The sequence below is a fragment of the Austrofundulus limnaeus genome, unplaced genomic scaffold, assembly GCF_001266775.1.
Source record: "Austrofundulus limnaeus strain Quisiro unplaced genomic scaffold, Austrofundulus_limnaeus-1.0 Scaffold82, whole genome shotgun sequence".
NCBI lineage: Eukaryota > Metazoa > Chordata > Actinopteri > Cyprinodontiformes > Rivulidae > Austrofundulus > Austrofundulus limnaeus.
Window position 1 is genome coordinate 252,388 of NW_013952484.1, and position 8,965 is coordinate 261,352.

Sequence of the window (8,965 nt, forward strand, 5' to 3'; positions counted from 1 at the left end):
CAGGCTGAGTCATTTCTACCTTCTCCTCTCTGTCAACGCTCTCTGGTTTCATTTAAAATAGTCAATCAACAGATATTGTCCAAGATTAACCTTCAGGGTGGATATAGCTCGTTCACACCGAGGACCTATCCACGTCATCATTTACCCAGAATGCTTTGCGTGTTAATAAAATGGCTCTGGCTGTGTTAAAATACATTTTTAAAAATTATAAAAACTAAATAGCCTACAGTATTTTTACAGTCTTTATTTTACAGTTAAAATGCATGTTTATCAAATAAAGTCTAATGTTACAACTAATCAGGGATTCCTTTGAAGTGGGGATGGAGGCAACAGAAAGCTTCAAAAATGAGTGGTTGTGAATGAGAAGAAGTTGTAATCAGATAAATTATTATCAGGTCAGTTAGAGAACTGGGTATTAAAAATATTTTAGAGAGGTTGATGGCCAGAGTCAGTCTGCAACAAAGTAAAAAGGATGGAACATTTTCTGAAAAATGCTTGAAAATCCCAGCATGTGAAATGTATTATTATCATTAAAAAAAATCAAGATAATCAAACATCACTGCACGGAATCTGAGAAATCAGAAATTGAACACTTTTATAGATCATTGTTCTCCATGCTGACAACAATTGCTGGTTAAAGCTCTATCATGCAAAGAAGAAGCCATATGTGAACAGCATCCAGTCATGGTTTGGTGATCTGGTCCATAGTTTTTTTTTATGGACTGAGGCAAAATGGAAAAAATTCATTTAGGAAATTACAACTCCCATGTGGCCGTGAGATGAACTTGCGATTTGTCTAGGTTGTACCCCGCCCCTCGCACAGTGACTGCTGGATATGGGCACCAGTGACCCCCGTGACCCTGAAAGGAAGAAGCAGGTTAAGATAATGTATGTATGTATGTATGTATGTATGTATGTATGGATGTATGGATGGATGGATGGATGGATGGATGGATGGATGACTCCCACATCCTCTGTACTAATAAGAGGGACTATCCAGCCTGTTTTCAGCACACAGCTTGAAAGCCTTCCTCTCTGATGGTATAGGGGTGCAATAGTGTTTGTGGCATTGGCAGCTTACACATTTAGAAAGTCACCATCCCTGCTGAGAATAAATATAATGATGAAGGCCTGTTGAACAGCTGGAATCATACAGCTAATAAAAATCAATGCCCTAAACTCCTGTACCTGGTCTCCTCAGTCTCTTGAAGTTTACAGACTGTTGTAAAACGAAGGGGGTGAATCACCTTGGACACATGAAATTAGCAAATTGTGCTTTATTTACATTTTACACAAATTTGACCTAATCTATTTAACGAAATAAAGACATTTCGTACTTGAGGCTATAAACCTCGAGGCAGCATATTCGATTTATTATAATGGGAAACAGGCTGACCAAAAATCCACCTACTGAAATAACACTCGCAATAAATTTTAATGGTTTGTTTGTGGGTTTCACCCTTTAATTTTGCTGAGATAAAATGTAATTACTGATGACATAATAATTAAGAAATGAACAAACTCATAAATCAAAAGAAATGGAGAACGTTAAATGAAATGTGAAGTGAAAGAAGAAAATCTGAAAAATTGTCACTGCTGCTGAAAAAAAGTAAAAGTAAAACAAAGTGCAGAGAAAAAGACATTTATGCTAAGTTTAAATTTTAGAAAAACATACAGAAAAGTGTTTTTTAAATTTAAGCAAAACATGCAGGCTAGAGTTTCTCGTGGGCCAGGATTAGACACCACGCACAAGACGAGCATCTACAGAGCCCTTCAGGTGACATTGGGCTGGTGCTCCTGAGCTCCATCTTCCAAGCATGTGMAGGAAATGCGAGATCACGCAATAAATTCAGTGATAAATGTGGAAGTCTGTGGAAGAGGGACTTCAAACACAGCTGAAATTGCATCATTGTCGTCTTTTTGAAACTTCTGATTTCAAAATAAAATTCACATGTATCCTGTGTGTACACAAATGCTGCACACTACATGTTGCCATCCACTTCCCAAACAGAACAATATGTTTTGACAGCATTTGTGTATAAAAATATCTATTTACTTATTAATTTAATAGGGATTTTGATGAAATTAGTCTGCCTTTTGTGAATTATTTTGAAAATACAGATGTTATGCTTGTTCCTTTTTCTCTTGGTGCGACATCCGGCCAGTGTAAATACTTTGATTGATCATAATGGTTGCGTATTTGCTACGGAGGTTGGACCGCAGCAGAGCAGAACCGCATCTAGATTGAACAAGGAGTAAGATTTACTTTGTGCCTAAGTGCACGTGACAGAAGTACATCATTCATTCCTAAATTAAAATAAAATGAAATTAATTCAAACGTGTCAACAGTCTCTGCATGGAAATGACTGCAATTTTTATCTTGTTACCATGCATTAGTTTTTTTAATCCAGTGTCACTAGTTGGGCTTTGTAGATAACCTAAAATTGCAGGTAAAAAAAATTATATATTCAGTTTTTGAAAATCACAGATTATTTTTGCTTTTGCATGGCTTGTACCGTAAAAACTGTAAAACTGCAACCTAGGCCGTGCACAATAATCCTTTGTTCACCACGTTGTACCCGCCTCAGCCTGAAATGTACCACCATAGTATCAACTAGGGGTGTAAGAAAATATCGATACACTGAAATATCGCGATATTTCATTTCCTGATACTGTATCAATATTCTGAAGCCCTGTATTGATTTTTTATTAAGGTTTAAAATGTAAACTTTCCTGCCAGCCGTTCATTTTAATGTTGTAGTTCAGCCTCTGACCACTAGTTRGCAGCAGTGAGCCAGCCATTTGGCTCCTCTACCTCTTGAGGTAGAGGCTATTGTTAAGTGTTGGGTGACCATATTGTAAATTAATATTAAAATCTAAAAGCTGTAAAAAATATATTTTCAAACTATTTATTGGCAAAGTTAGTCTAATAATTGAAAACATGGATGAAATAAGAAATATGAAACAAATAAAATAAAATACATACAAAGCAGAACACAGCTAAATGTAWCAAAAGCATGTCTATGTAATATTAGAATTTTCTGAGACAATGAATTTTGGTTTTTCATTTTTTTTTCCCCAGTAAGAGGTTTTTATTTAATAGAATTTTTGGACAAAAGAAATCGCAATATATCGCCTTGCTTATAGTATCGCAATATATCGTGATGTATCGTATCGTGGACCCCTCTGTCACGATATGTATCGTATCGCCAAATTCTTGCCAACACACAGCCCTAGTATCCACCCCCGCATTAAAGATTTAATATGTTTTAAATATCAAATTAGACTAATTTAGCCCCATTAGTTTTAATATAATTATCACTTTTCTGTGTGTTTTAGTCCTGCCTATTCTGGGCTGTAGCCTCAGATGTTTCCTGCCATGCAGATTTCAAAATAAAACTTGTGCTTCAACAATTCAGAAACTAAATTGAAACAGGTCGGAGCACTTTTTTTTTTCTTTCTTTATTTTTTTTATTATATAAAACTGTTGTCAGTGTCTTGAAACCTGTTCAGTGCGAGGGTTTAAGTGGATGAGTGCTCTCTGAGGAGGTAATCCATGAAGATTTGTTCCAGGTGATTTGACCTAAACGGACTCAGACCTACACCGGCGGAGAGCAAATTGAGCAGGGAAAAAAAAGCACTGTTTTATCCTTCCATCTGAATGAGAACAGCTGTTTTTACTGCTTGCGGGGCAGAATGGTCAGGATTAGAAAGAGCATCTTGTTGTTGTCCTAAATCACTCATCAGGATGAAAGTGCGTCTTGAGGAGAGAAAAAAAGAGTCCAGCAAATGGAAGGGGGGAGGGGGTGGTGGTGTAAAAACCAGAACAGAGTTAACATTTACAAACCGACTACATCACTCATATGAAATTACTTCAAAGCTTGTTATGTATGATTGATCGCAGCAGGATGATTAAGTTATTTTTGCCTGTCTTCCCAAACCTTTTAATTATTCTGCTTTTGGAGACACGCTGTCTTGTTTTACGAGGTCAAAACTTTCTTAAAAGAACAACAGCTACGACCAGGACCAAACTGCAGCTGCATTGTTTACTTGCAGTCAAATCCTTTTCAGTAAAGTGAGATTAAATGATTTAACGAGTGGAAAGAGGCGGGGCCAGGTGTGCCGTTTGGGACGATCTCGGGCAAGAAATGCTGCCAAGAATGCAAGCATTGTGAATATTACCAAATAAACCACAGAAACTCTAGCAAGGTAGGACATGGTTTGGGTTTTACTCCAATATAAAAAAAATATGAGTCAGTAAATAAAGGGAGCTTTTCACTAATTCAGCTTTTATTAAAATTTCTCTTTCACATTTAGCAAAATTTGCGTAAAAGGTTCATTTTGTTCTATAAACCAAAAAGTAAATAAACTGGAAAGCCCTTCATAGTTGGACTTTTCACCTATCATAAAGGAACAATTCAGATTTGAAACAGGTGTTGAAAAGGTTCGGAACCAGGCTCATGTGAGAGACCTCCAGGGCCGGCCTGAGGCATAGGCAGTTTAGGCGAATGCTAAGGGCGCCATCCATCTAGGGGGAGCCACAAATGGGGGACGGAAAATAATTCTAATGTTTATCGGAGTAGAGTTGATTTAGTCTGAAGAATAATCGCTGGTTATAAACGTTTTCAAAAATATTTTCAGAACAATGTCCTGATGCATCTCAGTAATCCAGGTAAAAAATCAAAAAGAAAAAAATTGTATAGGTCTTCTGGACGGGTTCTTCTCTAATGAAACGTTTCGTCTCTCCTCCAAGAGACTTCTTCAGTCTGAGAGTTTCAGGCAAAATTTAGGCTTTTAAGCCCTGCCTCCATGTGACTGATACTCACATCACATGGATATTGTTGACACCTAATTAACACCTATTGTTAACAGGGGGTGGAGTGATACTGGCAATAGCAGCACTGTAAGAGGGGGACAACTGAAAACAGAGGTCTCCACCTCTGTTTAATGATGGACGGTCTTTCTTCACAAAAATGGCTTCTTTTACTCCTCTCTCAAACCAACGTTCCTCTCTATCAAGAATGAGAACATCCTCATCTCTGAAAGAGTGACYGCTGGCCTGTAAATGAGTGAAAACTGCAGAGTTCTGGCCATTAAATGTAGCTCGTCTGTGTTGGGACATTCTTTTGAACAGTGGCTGCTTTTTTCAGTACAATATTTCTTAATTTGGAATTTTGGCACTAATTCAGTCAGTTTGGTTGTTCCGGTGTTGTATTTCAAACTCCATCTATGAAATTGTTGATTTAATGAGCACAACTTTGCTTCCTGGGTTAGTTTTTAAGTTAAAGAGCCTCATATAAAGCGACATACGGGCCAACATTTTTTCCCATCAGTTTCAGTTCAGAAAACCTTTGATCAGAAAACCCGAATCATCAATATTTCAGTTTTATAACAGACTTTAAGTTTGACTGGCAAAGATTTAGTGTGCATGTCAGTGTGTGCGTTGTCTAAATTTTCTCTTCTTTTCTAAAACATTTTAAAAGACATTTATCAAAAAAGAAAAAAAGTAAAATAAACACGCTAGTCCAAAAACACACCAGTCCTCATTACTGTGTCGAATGTCTTGAAAGATAAAAAGAAATTCTTCAAAAGGTTGATTCTGCTTTAAAGGATGACATCTGACTGAGGAAGATGTTGGGTGATGAAGGAAGCTTGTGGGAGTCAAAACGTATTAGTGTCTCCAATAAATTGTAAAAATGTACTTTTTGCTGAGAAAAATGACATTTTCTGTCTGAAGGAGTGGCTCATCGTTTCAATCTCCATCACCTGCAGAGGTTCTAGAAGTGTCGGATTTAAATCCCCCAACGACAGATTCTTTTTTTCTCTTGAGCTCCAGGAATCGGTCTCCATGTTCACCTCTGCTGTTACAGACAGTAATCTAACACTTGGTGCTCCTTCCTAACCAGAAAACCTCTAAAATACAGTTTGCTCTTATTGCTGTATGCTCATAAATCCAGTTGTGACAGAGAAGCAGATGCATGCAGCCATTTTATTACGTGCTAAACACACCTGTGTCTCTTTATGCACAGATGTAAATCAAAAATAATGAAAAAGCGTGTCTTCAATGTTCAGAGTGAATAGACATTACATCACAAAGTCGAAGCTGAAACATTATAGCGCTAACATACATGGAATATGACATATTTTAGTCTTAAAAGAAAATTCATTCATCTATTTTCTTTTATTCACTTCCTCCCTACAGGATTTTACAGATTTTTACATTTACAACTTCAATTAAAACCGTTAAACATCACGTTCCTCATCTCATTGTTATGGCTGAACACMCCTAACAAACAATAACTGAGCTCTACATGGTGTTTCCTGCATAGAAACAGTGTTTTAACATGTCTTCCTAACTGACTAAATGTGAAATGAACAATACAGAAACACTATTAAAAGTAAAAGTAAGTTTTCATGTCACGTTGTACAGATTGTCTGTAAATTACACAGATTGCAAACAGTTTTGCGGGAGCAGTTTCACWGATTTTTTTCTTTTAATCTCACAATTTTTTTTCAAAAATTCAACTTCTATTTTATTTTAAGTCTCAGAGATTGTAGGAAACAAAAAAAAAGCAACCTGTTGGATTGCGTGTGACTAATATGCATTTTTTTGTGAAAATTACAGATTTTTGAGGGTCAAAATAGAGGTAAACGTTGTTGTCATTACTCACTGTTGAGTTGTGGTGAGTAGCTGCCATCTTGAATTCTGAACTCTCCCACTTTCTGACAGGGAATTCCCCCTGGACAGGCGTTTGTTTAAATTTATGACTTGTAAGTGGGAAATTCACACTTCCTAGAACAAATGGTCAGCAACAAAAGTAGCCAGCAATATTTGTTGTTTCACTTCTCCATTTAGCTGCCTTTTCATCGGCTGCAAGCAACTTTTGAACCATGTGCACGTCCAGCTAGTGTTGGAATGTTGTAATTTTGGTGTTAAAATAATCAATATGCATTATGGGAGATGTAGTTTATGGTTAATGAAGCAGTATATGCTTATTTTAATGATAAGACATCTTTGAAGTTCTTACGGACCACAAAAAATATCAGGGCGAACCACATTTGGCCCCCAGGCCTTGAGTTCGATACATGACATACTGTACAAGCAAACATCCACGCCCTCACTCACACCTAGGGACAATTTAGAGTTACCGATTAGCCTAACATGCATGTTTTTGGACTGTGGGAGGAAACCGGAATGGTTAAAGAAAACCCACACATGCATGGGGAGAATATGCAAAACTCTACCCAGAAAGGTCCCCAGCTGGTGTTCGATCTGACATCTTTCTTGCTGAGAGGCAACAGCTCTACCAACTGATTCACAGAGCCACCCTTTAAGAAAAATAAAGTGCCCAAATAAAAAACTCTGCTAAGTCACAGCCGTGACTTCACAACAAAACCAAAGTCACAAAAATTAAAAACTCAGATTTGTTGGCCCCTTTTGGAGGAAAGTTGGAATGTCACGCTTGTTGATCGACGGATTCTCTTCCTGTCTGGAAGAAGGAACCCACGGAGGAAATGAGGAGGCATCTCATTCTGACTGACGAAGTTCTATAAGTCATCACTTTAATGGCCCATGATTCATGCAATACAGATAAGAGCACCAAATTGGCATAAGTGACAATGGAGACACTGTCCCTTGAGTGTACACGTTGTCCAGACAGTCGGATATGTTGGAGAATGGACGCTAATAGGTGGATTTCATTTAGCAGATCTTCCATCCTCTGCTTCTTTTTATGCTTTCTTTCCCATGAATGAGTTGACTGGCTTCAGTTTTTCTTTGACAAATTCATCGGTAGTGATGTCTAATGTTTTATTTTTGTGTTTATGTAAGAGTATTTAGCCTCCTGCCTGTAGATTTGATATTTTGTTGGGCATTTGTAACACTCTTGACCACATTTTATTTTATTTTTTATTTTTATTTTTTTRGAAACAGCTGCATCCAAACAGGAATCTGCCTTTTTGATAAACTAAGGGTGACAGCAGTGTTTTACTGTATGAACTCGGGGTGTAAACTAACCCCTGATGTAGAATAAAAACAAGTTCTGTATTTTATGTGGTGTGAATTATAACATCTCAATAGAGTCAACATCTCTGGTCTTTTGTTAGTGGTTAAGTAATGGTTTCCTTCTGCAAACATTTCTTAAATAAGGATTTCATAGAAATAAACCTTGTTTCCAGATGGACAAAAACATTTCCTGGAGTCAAGTGCAGAAAACTATGTTGATTAATTGTTAATTAATCAGCAACATATGAACCACAGAACAAATTTAAATGAAATTTACAGAAATTGAGTATTGAATGTCTATTTATCACTGATTAAGTACATTTGATTCAAAATGGCTGCCACATTTAGGCTGTATCCAAAATCTGGGGCTGTGTCCTTCATAGGGCATGGGCTACCTGGTCTAGGTGGGCCGGGTCTTTGGTTGACGTCAATGAGGCTGTGAATTTGGTTGGTCTATCCTTCAGCTTTATTCCCACCTTTAAATCCCTAAAATCAAATCGAGGAAAAAGGAGGATGCATTTGTGGGCCACAAAGGAGTCTTTGAATTTGGACAGCCTTCGGCCGAGCACACTAACATTAGCGTCCTTTGAAGGATGCAGACTCTGAATTTTGACACAGCCAGTAGTCCACTTGGCAAACACAAAAATGGGTATAAGTCTGACAGTTTTATAGCTATTGTGCTAAAGCTTAGTGTGGTAGCTGAAGCGCAGCCTTATTTAGAGCACATGTGTCAAACWCAAGGCCTGCAGGCCAAATGTGGCCCTCCACAGCATTTTATGTAGCCTGCAATAGCTTCAAAGGTGATTAAAGGGGCAGTATTATGTATTTTCAAGGCATCCTGATGCATCTCAGTAATCCAGGTACAAAATCAAAAAGAAAAAAATTGTATAGGTCTTCTGGACGGGTTCTTCTCTAATGAAACGTTTCGTCTCTCCTCCAAGAGACTTCTTCAGTCTGAGA